The following is a 12,491-nucleotide window of genomic DNA, read 5'->3' on the forward strand; positions in this document are numbered from 1 at the left end:
GCACATCACACTAAGGGTTGCTGGCTAGGTGACCCGCCCCCACGCCCCTGTGTATCTGTTCACCATTTCCACATTACTTCTGAACCGCAGTGTTTTCTAACCTGTGGTCTTCACTGCAGAGGCAGGGACCTGAGAGGAAGCACTGGCCTCTTGGGGGGTCCTAGTCCTGGGTCTGGTCCAGCCTCTTGTACTTCTCAGCTGTCACTTTACAGCAACGCTTTTCAATTTACAAAGAAAAAAATGTGAGCCATGGGTGCGATGTACAATTTTCCAGTAGCTGCATTTTAAAAACTAAAAAGAAACAGTAAATGGAGTCAACCCTGTATACCCAAAATAGCATCATTTTAACATGTAAGTAATATAAAAATACTGAGATATTATACTTTTTTTTCGTTCTCAGACTTTGAGATACAGTGCGCCTTTCCCACTCACAGCACGTTTCACAATCCTTACTAACTGCGTTTCGAGTGCTCAGTAGCCAAATTTCAGTTTCCTCATTTGTGCAATGGGAACATAAGTGCCTGTTCCATATTGCCATGAGGACGAAATGAATGTGTGTGTGAGAACTCCTGGAACATAGCAGGGGATTAATAAATGTCAGGCTTTTCTCATCTTCATATAATGCACCCATTTCGAGTGTGGTCGGCAGGAGTTAATATTTGCCTCAAAATAGAAACGAGCTTTTAAAACATAATAGACATTCGCTTACCCATTATTTTATCCTATTTTGTTATTCTTCTCCAGTTGTGATTTTTTTTATTTTATCCCTAAAATATGTCCAGAAAGATTACTCTCTGTATTGGGTGAAAGTGCATCTCCCCACACCTCCCCCCCCCCAAAAAGAGAGAAACTCAAGCCCTAACCTTCAGTATTTATGAATGTGACTTTATTTGAAAATGGGGCCTTTGCAGGTGTAATTAAGCTAAGATGAGATCATACTGGATTAGGATGGACCTACCCCAATGACTTGTCCTTACAAGGAGAGGGAAATCTGGACACAGAGACAGACACGGGGAGAAGGCCGTATGACAATGGATTGAAGTATCTACAAGGCTGGTTGACAACCATCAGAAGGATCCTCCCCTAGAGCCTTCAGAGAAAGCATGGCCCTGCCCACATCTTGATTTCCGAGCTCTAGTGCCCAGAATTGTCAAAAAATATTTATTTTTTTTGTGGAAATAATACACTCTCAACTTTTTCCACTTCTCCTCCCTCCCATCCATTCTCAACCCATTGCATTTGGACTTTTACCTCCATCACTCATTAATACTGTTCTGCCAGAGTTCACCCTGACCTTGACATTCACAGCCTAGATCAATACTGGAGATGCACGACCAGGGAAGCTGGTCAGTCTTCAATATTCTGAGCTCCATGTGGCCTCCTAGGACAAGGTGCATCTCTAGAACTCAGTGTCCTCACCTGAGTAAGACAAAGCTTTCTTCTGGAAGCGCACCAGAGGGATCAGCCTTGCCAGGGAAATCCCCAAACACTTTAGGGATGAGTTTGCAGCCAAGCTGAGCCTCGAAGAATGACCAGGTGGTTTGTTTGTTCAGAAGCTGGAAAAGGGAGAAAGAGACAGCCCTGTTTTGTGTTTTGAAGGAAGAACACAGCAAGGGATGTACAGGAAATAAGGAGGAATCTTCACAAAGAGCAGCCAGGCATTTAGGAGGGGCATGGGGGAGTTAGATATGCGAAGGCAGATCCTAGAAGGCTTTGTGTCATATCTTGTGCTTGGTAATATTACTAGGAAATTGCTGAAAGAACTTGAACTTCATTCAAAAAACACAAGACTCCATACTGTAATGTGAGATCCCCAATTCCCCTTCAGGACGAAGTTCGGTAGAGCTTCTAGATGCGGCCCTTTGCTTGGTGATATTTTGCCACCATTTACTCCTCCTGGGCTAAACTGTAGGCTTCAGTGGCCTTTTTGTTTCCTGTTTTACTATAGCGCAAACACCATTACATCCCTAAGACTCTAAATGAAAGAAGGAAGAAACACACCCACAATCCCAGGGCCCCCAAAATCAAACTGCTTAAGTCCTTGCCCACATCTAGGAAGAATTTTTTTCATAGTTATTATATTGCAGATATGATCTGATAGCATACTTTCTTCCACTTAGTGTTATGTCAAAAACTTTTTTTTCCCCTTGTTGCCAGTCTTTATCATTATCTTATTCAGTGACTGTGTAATATTTCATCATGTTGATGGATCCTAATTTACTTACCCATTCCCCTATTATTGGACAGTATTGCTCTAATACAGATAACACTATTATCTCTATAACCAGCGCGTCAAAAGCTGACAAAGCAGATACAGCCAGACTCGGCCATGAATTATGCATAGGGTCAGGTTACAAGCAATTTCTTCTCTCTAACTTAGGGGCAGCAAATAGAAGGCAAGTGGATCCAGGGGTCAGGGTGGGGAGAGGGGCTGAAGGATGCAATGAGTGAGAGGGGATTTTTCCAAGATAAATACTGGGATTTGACCTGGTTGGGCAGTATATTGGTTTTCTATGCCTTCTGTGACAAAATACCCCAAATTTGATGAGTTAAAACCAGAAATTTATTCTCTCACAGTTCTGGAGCCCAGAATTTCAAAATCAATGTATTGACGATGCTAGTTCTTTCTGGAGGTTCTGAGGGAGAACCTGCCCCATGCCTTTCTCTAGCTTCCACCCGTGATCCTTGCCGTTCCTTCACCTGTTGCTGCGCGACTTCAATCCTGGACTCCACTCTCTCATGACCTTCTGTGTGTGTCTTCTACATTGCTCTTCTTCTGTAAGGATGCTTGTCATTGGGTTTGGAGCCCACTCTGATCTAGGATGACCTTGTCTTGAAATTCTTAACTTAGTAACATCCACGAAGACTCTATTTCTGAACAAGGGCACACACCTTCCACCTCCCTGGTGAAATGTTATCTTTTAGGGGCACCATTCAACCCGTTATAGGAAAAGAAGACATTTAAGTTCATGAACACAATTATTCATTGCAGGCTCATGTTACATACAGGTCAGACTCTAATTTCTTGTGTGACTCAGCAATACATTAGGAATATTTTTTTTTTCCCATTAGTGTATTTCATGGAGTTCTCCTAAGTTTATTTTCATTAGATGCTGAGTACTGCATAGCATACAGTTCACTATATGGACACTTAACACCTTTTTCTTAATCATGTGAATTAATAATGTTTTATCATTATAAATAATGGTGAAGATGAACATCCTCATGCGTACATCACAACCACTGGTGCAGTGTGCCCAAGATATCTCATTAGTTATCTTAACTCCATTAATCAAATATATACATGCCATTTATATATACATATAGTTATTTTAAGTTTGTAGAATTGTCTGTTGTTTTGTTCTGCACTATCATTGGATGGTTTTAACTTTGTACCTTTACGACACATTACTAATATCTGATGGACCTATTCCCCTTCTCTTTTTCAAAAACATCCTGGATATTTTTACCTATGTATTTTTCCAGATAAGTAGTAGAGAATTTTGTTAACTTGCAATATAAAACCTATTGGTTTTACCTTGTACCTCCTTCAAGTTATTCATTAATTTAGGGAGAATTGATACCCTTACACTATTGAATTTCTTTTTTCTTTTTTCTTTTTTTTTTAGCTTTCCAAACGATTCTTTAATTGGCAAGTACTTTCAGATATACAGACACATTACATTGCCACTAGAAACAGGAAACCAAACCTCAAATGCAGTTTTATAACTTTATTTGACAATCAGCAGTTAGTTCTCATCCACATTAACTGTTTGTAGATTTTTGAAAGTGGTGACAGGTACATAGCTGACCAACGTATAGAGCTTGTTTGGTGAATCTTCATCCTCATTTCATTTTCTGGACAACCTCACCCGGATACGGTATGGGACATTCCTTAGTCCTTTGGCCCAGACGGCTTTGTTGAGCCTGGTGTCAAGGCGCACATCTGGAGTTCCCTTCTCCTTCATGGCAAATTTCCGGATCTCTTTGAGTGCCCGGGGGGCACGCTCCTTGCAGCCCACTCCATGGATGCGCTTATGGATGTTGATGGTGTGCTCTCTGGTCACTACCTTGCTGATGGCAGAACGGCCCTTCTTCTTCTCTCCACCCTTCTTTGCAGGAGCCATTATGCCGGGCCCAAGCTGGAAACTGAATTTCTTATCTAACACCTAATTATGGCTCCATAAAATCTTCTCTATTTCTGAACAGAATTTCATAGCTCTATTCATGTAGGTATTTCATATTTCTAGTTAAGCTTGTTTCTAGATTCTTTCCCTGAGAACTTTTATGTTTGCGACTTTGCTAGCATTACATTTTCAAACTCATCATTCCTTCCCCTACCACTTTCGATTTGTGTACACTGTAAAGCTATCGGCTCTTTCACATTAATTTTGTAACCAGCCACCTTAGTACATTTTTCAATTTTTCCCTAATATGTTTTTCATTTGGTTTGCTGAGACTGACTTGCAAGTAATAATAATTTTTTCCTCCATTTTAACAACAGGCATACCTTTCAACCTGTTGTTTAATTACCTTGGCAATAGAGGACACCCTCATTTTGTTCTGAATCTAATGGAAAAGCTCAGATTATTTTCACATTAAACATGAAGCAGGATTTGGATTTGAAATACTTTCCTCTTTCAGCATGTTAAAATGTAGTGATGTATTTCCATTTTACCAAGCCTTTTATCGGGAATGTATGCTTAATTTCTTTAAAAGCCTTGCAGGTAGCTATTGACATTCATGCAACACGTATTTATTGAGTAGTGCCAGGCGCTGCTGGAGGCGATAAACATAGTCCTCTCGCCCTCACATGGACTGAGGGTGGCTGAAGGGGAAGTGGGATTTCAATGGATATAGTCCTGGAAAGCTACTCTGAAGAGGGGCCATTTCGGGGGTTCTGAATTCAGGGTGGGGTGAGCTGTGTGAGGTATGGGCAGAGAGATCAAACGGTGGTTTCAGAAGTGATGAGGCAATCTCCTCTCTGACCTTTTAATGTTATAATGAATGAAGGCACATGAGCCTAATATTGAATCATCTTGTGCAGCCAAAATCAATTTCATTTCATCACATGGTAAAGTTATTTCAATGGGCTGCTAAATTGACAGTATTGAATTTAGGATTTTTGCATCCATATTCATAAGTTTGGTCTGGAGAGTTTTTAAGCCTACCTTTGTAAAATTGTGTTTTGCCTGTTAGGCTGGTTTAAAAGCAGGAATTTATTTAAAGTTGCCTTCCTTTTATCTATGGCCTAGTACCATTTAATTGATGTAGGAATTATCTGTTTTTCTTAAAAGACTGAAAATATTCTCTCATAAAACTAGGTGTCCTGGTGCTTCGGGGAAGGAAAAGAAGGAGGACACAGGTCATTTGGACATTCTCATGTGACTTAGTTTAGTTTATGTTTATTGAGTTATTTAGAGTTTCCTTTGTTTTCAGTCAAATTTGTTAGTTTCTGATTACTTGGAAATCCATCTAGGCTTTCAAATCAGATAGTGGTAGGGTTGAGAAAAATATTGTGCCCTCTTATTTTAATATCGTCTTTGCCGATGATTATTTGATTATAGATAATTTTGTGTGTATTCGTTAAAGTTTTTTAAAAACATTATATATAATACAAGTTACCGTTTTTTAGCAGGAAATGTAATGACTTTTCACAAATACATATAGATGTCTAACCACTACAACTATTGACATGTAAAATGTATCCGTTACCCCAAGAGGTTTCCCCAAGTCCCATTTCCTCTCCCTTCCCAGGCCTAGAAAGCTTTGTTCCTATGGTTTTGCTATTTCCAGAATGTCTAATAAGTAGAATCACACTGGTTTTTAAAGTCTGATTTATTTCATTTTGCATAATACATTCAAGGTTTACCCACATTATTGTATGTATCAGTAGTTTGGTTTTTTTATCATTTTCAGTTTTATTAAGATATAATTGTATGACACTATTATTAGTTTTAGGTATCCCACATAATGATTTGATATATGTATATATCAAAAAATGATTACTACAGTAAGTTAACATCTATCACATTTGTTTCCTAGTTCCTGAGTGATACTCCTTTGTATGAATATACCGCAATTTATTCATTCAATGATAGCAATTTATGTTGTTTCCAATGTTGTCTACTATGAATAAAACTGCTATGAATATTTTTGTACAAGTCTTTCAGGAGACATATATTTTTATTTCTTTGGGTAAATATCCAGGATTGTGTGTAATGGGTCATATGTAAACTATATATATATATAACTTCAGCAGAAGCCACAACTATGTTTTCCAAAGGGGCTGTACCATTTTATATACCCAGAAGCTGTATGTAAGCGTCTCACCTGTCAGGACTTTGCATAGTCTTCTCTCCCCACTTCCTTGGCCATACAAGTAGGTGAAAGAGGACTCATTTCTCATCGTGGTTTTAATTTGGGTTTCCCTGACTAATGGTGTTGAATATTTCTCGTCTGTTATTGCTTTCCAGATACCTTCTTTGATTAAGTGTTCAAATAATTTCCCCATTTAAAAATTTGGATCACCTTTGTAATATTAAGTTTCAATAGCTCTTTATCGTATATTCTGGATACAAGTTCTCATCTAGTATGTGTTTTGCACAGTATTGTGTACCTCTCTCTGACACCTCTTTTAATTTCCTGGACAGTGCCCTTTGAAGAGCAGATGGTTTTGATGTTGATGAACTCCAACAAATTAAACATTTTTGGCTTTGTTTTGTCTTTATGTCATATCTAAAAAATATTCACCTAACCGAAGGTCACAAAATGTCTCTTCTGTTTGGTTTTGAGTTGATTATTATATATGGTGTGAGGTATGGGTCAAGGTTCATTATTTCCATATGGATGTCTATTCCAGCATCAGTTATTTAAAATACTACCTTTTCTCTTGTATTATATTTGTTTCTAACATTTTTGGTAGAATTCTCCATTGAAAACATTTGGGTCTGGATTTTTCTCAGTGAAAAGGTCTTTAAATTACATATTCAAGTTATTGAAGAGACATGAGGATAATTGGGTTATCTAAATTTTTTGAGTTTGGCAGTTTGTGTCTTTCAATCAATTTAATCTGTGTTATCAAATTTATTGGCATAGTATAATGCTCTCCAGTTCCATCATGCTAGGTGAAATAAGCCAGGTGATGAAAGACAAATACCATGTGATCTCACCTATAAGTGGAACCTAATCAACAAAACAAACAAGTAAGCAAAATATAACCAGAGACATTGAAATAAAGAACAAACTGACAGTAGCCAGAGGGGAGAGGGGAGAGTGATAACGGGGGAAAGAAGGGGAAGGGTCATCAGGGAACATGTGTAAATGACCCATGGACAAAGTCAAAGGAGAGCTAGGATTGAGGGTGGGAGATGGGAGTGGGTGGGGCGGGGAGAGTGGTGGGGAGAAAATGGAGACGACTGTACTTGAACAACAATAAAGAAAGAAAAAAAAGAAAAAAAATATTGGCATAGAGTTATTCATAATATTTCCCTTTTTCCTTTTAGTGTCTCAAAGACCTGTACTGATGTCTCCTCTCTCATTATTGACATTAATGATTTGTATTTTTTTTCTTTTCTCTTATGATTATGCTAGGTAGAGGTTTGTCAGTTTCATTGATTTTTTTTTTCCAAAAAAATTAATTTTTTATTTCATCACTTGATTGGTTTTCTGATTTCACTAATTTCTGGCCTTTATTATTTCCTCTCTTCTGTTCCTTTATATTTAATTTGCCCTTCCTCGTTTAGTTTCTTAATGTGCATCTTAAATTATTAACATGAGAACTTTTGTATTTTTTAGTACAGGCATTTTAATGCTGTAAATTTTTAAATACTGTTTTAGCTGTCTCCCTTAGTTCAACATACTATGTTTTCATTTTTAATCAATTTAATTAATTTCCCTCATGATGTATTATTTGACCTATGGATTATTTTAAAGTATTTTGTGTGATTTACAAATATAGAGAGACTTTCAGATACTTTTCTATTAATGATTTTTAGTTTAAACCTACAGAAAATGAACAGAAAACACATTTTCTATAATTGCAGGTCTTTTGTATTTGCTGAGTTTTGTTTTATAGCCCAATATATAGTTTATTGTAAATGTGTCAGGTGCGCATGAAAATAATATATATATTTTCTATTAGGTGTTGTATGTTACAAATGCTAATTACATCAGGTTGGTTTATAGTTTAACTCAGCTTCTATTCTCTAGTCTTAATAATTTTCTCTCTACCAAGTACTGGGAGAGGTGTATTGAAATTTTCAGCAATCGTTGTGGATTTGTATATTTCTCTTTCCAGCTCTACAAACTTGGTTTATGTATTTTTATGTTGGGTATATTGTGTTTTGTTTTATATAGCTCTGTTGTTAGGTGCCTTTTAATGTTCTTATTTTCCTTTTCTTACTGATTTTATTAGCTGTTGGTTTATCTATTTTATTATCGGTTTACTTTTAAATCTTAAATATATCTTTCAAATCTACTTTTTTCTTACTTTTTACTTTATTAATTCCTTCTTCTCCTTACCTCAGATATTCATGTTGTGGGTTTTTTTTTTAATTAAATGCCTTCAATAATTTACTCTCACTGTTTCTGCTTGTAATGAAACCATGAAATACGGAGTTTTGGCAGCATTCCCTAAAAGTCCATATGATGCATAATAGTTATTGCTCTTTTCTAAAGTTTCTGCAAAAACTGTGGTTTTGACTTTTTTAATTTGAATTAAATTTTGATTAGATTTTTTTTTGAAAATTTCCAAATGGTTTGGGGTTTTCTTTCTTTGTCCCTACTTTTGTAATGTCTTTCTAAATTTATTGAATTGCCAGAGACCACACATAGGCTCTGTTGTTAGAAAAACAAGTTGTTTTTCTTTTAATCCACGGAAGTGGCATGAAAACGATCAGAGACAACAGATAACAAACAAGTGTGGCTACGGTCCCATGGCACTTTATTTACAAAACAGAAGAAGGCTGGGTCTTGCCCGTGGACTGGGCCAGGCCTGTCCTGATGGGACTATCACAACACTAACTTGCATTATCTTAGTTTTCTTATATTTTCTTTAACATTTTCTTTTGAAACTAAGTCAGAAAACAGTACAGTCACAAATTATATGAGGCTGCTGCTTCTTTCAAATATTTTGCTTTCTAATAACTTATTGGTACTTTGATAACACAAGAAATCATTAATTCACCAACTTGTACAAATGCTACATTTCATTTGATATTGTTCCTGTTCCTGATTTTGTTTCAGACACTTTTTTGTAATATTGTAACTCCCACTTTAGGACAATAACAATTTATTTATCATGGATCTATCAGTTAATCATCTTTTTTCCTATACTTTCATTATTGTATTGGAAGATAAGTTATCTATGATCAGACTTAACTCTATGGTCACCCACGTATATGCATCATATAGTTTTCTCTTTAAAAATTCAGGCTGGGTATAACAAAAAGGGTCCAGTTTCTTAGCTAAGGGAGGAATTAATTCTTATGGAGCAGCAGTCATTCTTGATATGCATTGCTAAACCTATAATTGTATTTCCCAATTTTGTTGCCAGTAGAATAGTTAGTTTTTTCTTAAGTTTATCAAGAAAACATCATCTTGCATGATCACCAAACATCTCCAAGTAAAATACATTTATATGTTTCACTGAATTAAAAGTCAACCTTTCTCCCTTATTATGTATTCATGTAAAGTTTGATCCACTCTGGAAACCCTATTCTGTTCCACCGAATTATTCTTTCTTTCTGGGGCAATAATACACTATTTTATTTGTGGTGACTTTACTAAAAGCTTAAAAATGGAAATAGTGGTTTTTCCTTCTTTATATAGTTGTTGTTATTTTAAATTGATACCATGGAGTATTTTACTTTCTCTTTGGCTTATTTCACTTAGCATAATTTTTAATCAAGTTTTTTGTTGTTGTTGAGTTGTATGAGTTCTTTATATATTTTGGATAATAATCCCATGTCAGAAATATCATTCACAGATATCTTCTTCCATTCCAGTTGTTTGTTCTTGAAGTATGTAATAAATAACTTTTATTATTATTAAAATTTTATTTTTCACTTACAGTTTACATTTAATATTATTTTATATTAATTTCAGGTGTGCAGCGTAGTGGTTATTCCCTTTGTGGTGCTTTACATCCCTGTGACTATTTTGTAACTATTAATTTGTATTTCTTAATTCCTTCACCTTTTTCATCCAGCCCCCCAACCTCCCACCGCCTACCCCCTGGCAACCATATATCTGTTTTCCGTGTCTGAATCTGTTTCTATTTTGTTTGTCCATTTATTTTGTTCTTTAGATTCCACATGGAAGTGAAATTATATGGTGTTTGTCATTCTCTGACTTATTTAACTTAGTTAAAACTCTCTAGTTTCATCCATGCTGTCACAAATGATAAGATTTCTTATTTTTTTATGGCTGAATACTACATTGTATATATGTACCACAATTTTTTTTATCCACTCATCTATTGATGGGCACTTGGGTTGCTTCCATATTTTGGCTACTGTAAATAACACTGCAGTGCACATAGGGTGCATATATTCTTTTGAATTAGTGTTTTATGTCTCCAGATATGAGGGGGACTCAAAAAAAGGAATTTATTTTTAAAAACTTGTGTATTTATTCTTACATGTTTAAACTTCATTCACCTTCAAAGTGCTCTCCATTTGCTGTGATATACCTGTTGAGATGTTTTTTCCACTGCTTAGAACAGTTTTTGAACTTGTCAATTTTGATACCTTGTAGTGCTTCTGCCATTTTTTCTTCACCTCTTCCACATTCCCCTTTGAGGGCTTTTTTCATCTGGGGAAAGAAAAATAGTCGCTTGGGGCCAGATGATTAAGAAGGGTCGGGGGGGCTACCATTTTTGGTCAAAAACTGCTGAACATTCAGGGTAGTGTGGGCAGGTATCTTGTAAATCACCCATCGTGAAATGGGCAAAACTGTTCAGTCTTCAAAAAAATTCACTGACGCTGAATGCAGCCTCTCACAACAACACCTGCTGGTACATTGATACAGATGGGTTCCTAGAACACTCGCCTACCAGGGGAAGCCAATACTACAAGGGGCCCAACCTCCAGGAGATACTACGTTTTTTTAGGGGCGTCCCCCTATATACCCAGAAGTGGAATTGCTGAGTCATAAGGCAGTTCCATTGTTAATTTTTTGAGGACTCTTTATACCGTTTTTTTGTAGTGGCTGTATCAATCTACATTCCCACCAACAGTGCAAGAGGATTCTTTTTCTCCACATCCTCATCAACACTTGATGGCCTTTTGGTTTTGTTGGTGGAGTCCTTTGCTGAATAGAAGCTTTTTAGTTTAATGTAGACCCATTTGCTCATTTTTCTTTTTGTCTCTTTAGCCTTTGGAGTCAAATTTACAAAAACATCTCTAAGACCCATGTCAAGAAGCTTAGCGCCTGTATTTTCTTCCATGTATTTTATTATTTCAGGTCTTATAAGTCTCTTATCCATTTTGAGTTAATTTTTGTGTGTCATATATGACAGTGGCCTAGTTTCATTCTTTTGTACATGACTGTTTAGTTTTCCCAATATGATTTACTGAAGAGACTTTTCTTTCTCCATTGTATTTTTTTTTTGGCTTGGCTCTTTATAAATTGATTGTCCATATATATGTGGGTTTACTTCTGGGTTCTCAGTTTTGTTTCATTGGTCTGTGTGTGTTTTTCTGCCAGTGCCACACTGTTTTGATTACTATAGCTTTGTAGTATTGTTTGAAATCAGGGAGTATGATACCTCCAGTTTTGTTCCTCTTTCTCAGTATTGCTTTGGCTATTTGGGGTCTTTCTGGTTCCATACAAATCTGAGGGGGTTTTTTTGTTCTATTTCTGTGAAAAATGTCATTCGGATTTTGATAGGGATTGCAATGTCTCTAGATTATGTCAGGTGATATGGATGTTTTAACAATGTTAATTCTTCCACTACGTGAGCATGGACTATCTTTCTATTTCTTTATGTTTCCAATTTCTTTCAACAGTGTTTTGTAGTTTTCAGTGTACAGGTCCTTCACCTCCTTTGTTAAGTTTATTTGTAGGTATTTATTCTTTTTGTTGTTATTGTAAATGGATTGTATTCTTCATTTCTTTTTCTGGTAGTTTATTATTAGTGAATGGAAACAACATATTTTGTGTATTGATTTTATATCCTGCAACCTTACTATATTCACTTATTATTTCTAATACTTTTTTGGTAATATCTTAAGGGTGTTGTGTAATAAAACCTGCAGTAGTTTGTTTTACTTCCTTTCCAAGCTAGATGCCTTTTATTTATTTTTCTTACCTGTTCTAAGAATTCCAATATTTTCTTGAATAAAATTGTTCGGAGTGGAAATCCTTGTCTTGTTCCTGATCTTAGAGGAAAAGCTTTCAGTTTTTTACTGTTGAGTATGGTATTAGCTGCGGGTTTGTATGCTGAGGTACTTTCCTCCTATACTCATTTTATTGAGAGGTTTTTTAAA

The 12,491-nt window shown here is 36.1% G+C and overlaps 1 protein-coding gene and 1 pseudogene across 1 annotated transcript in view; one reads left to right on the forward strand and one right to left on the reverse strand.

The window, feature by feature from the left end:
• PTPRT (protein tyrosine phosphatase receptor type T) overlaps nucleotides 1–12,491 on the forward strand; it is a 668,669-nt gene that overhangs the window by 376,074 nt on the left and 280,104 nt on the right. The window lies entirely within an intron of this gene.
• LOC129070690 (60S ribosomal protein L31-like) lies at nucleotides 3,750–4,146 on the reverse strand (annotated as a pseudogene).

The sequence above is a fragment of the Pteronotus mesoamericanus genome, unplaced genomic scaffold (genome assembly GCF_021234165.1).
Source record: "Pteronotus mesoamericanus isolate MK-2021 breed Mesoamerican mustached bat unplaced genomic scaffold, CSHL_Meso_final contig_25, whole genome shotgun sequence".
Classification (NCBI taxonomy): domain Eukaryota; kingdom Metazoa; phylum Chordata; class Mammalia; order Chiroptera; family Mormoopidae; genus Pteronotus; species Pteronotus mesoamericanus.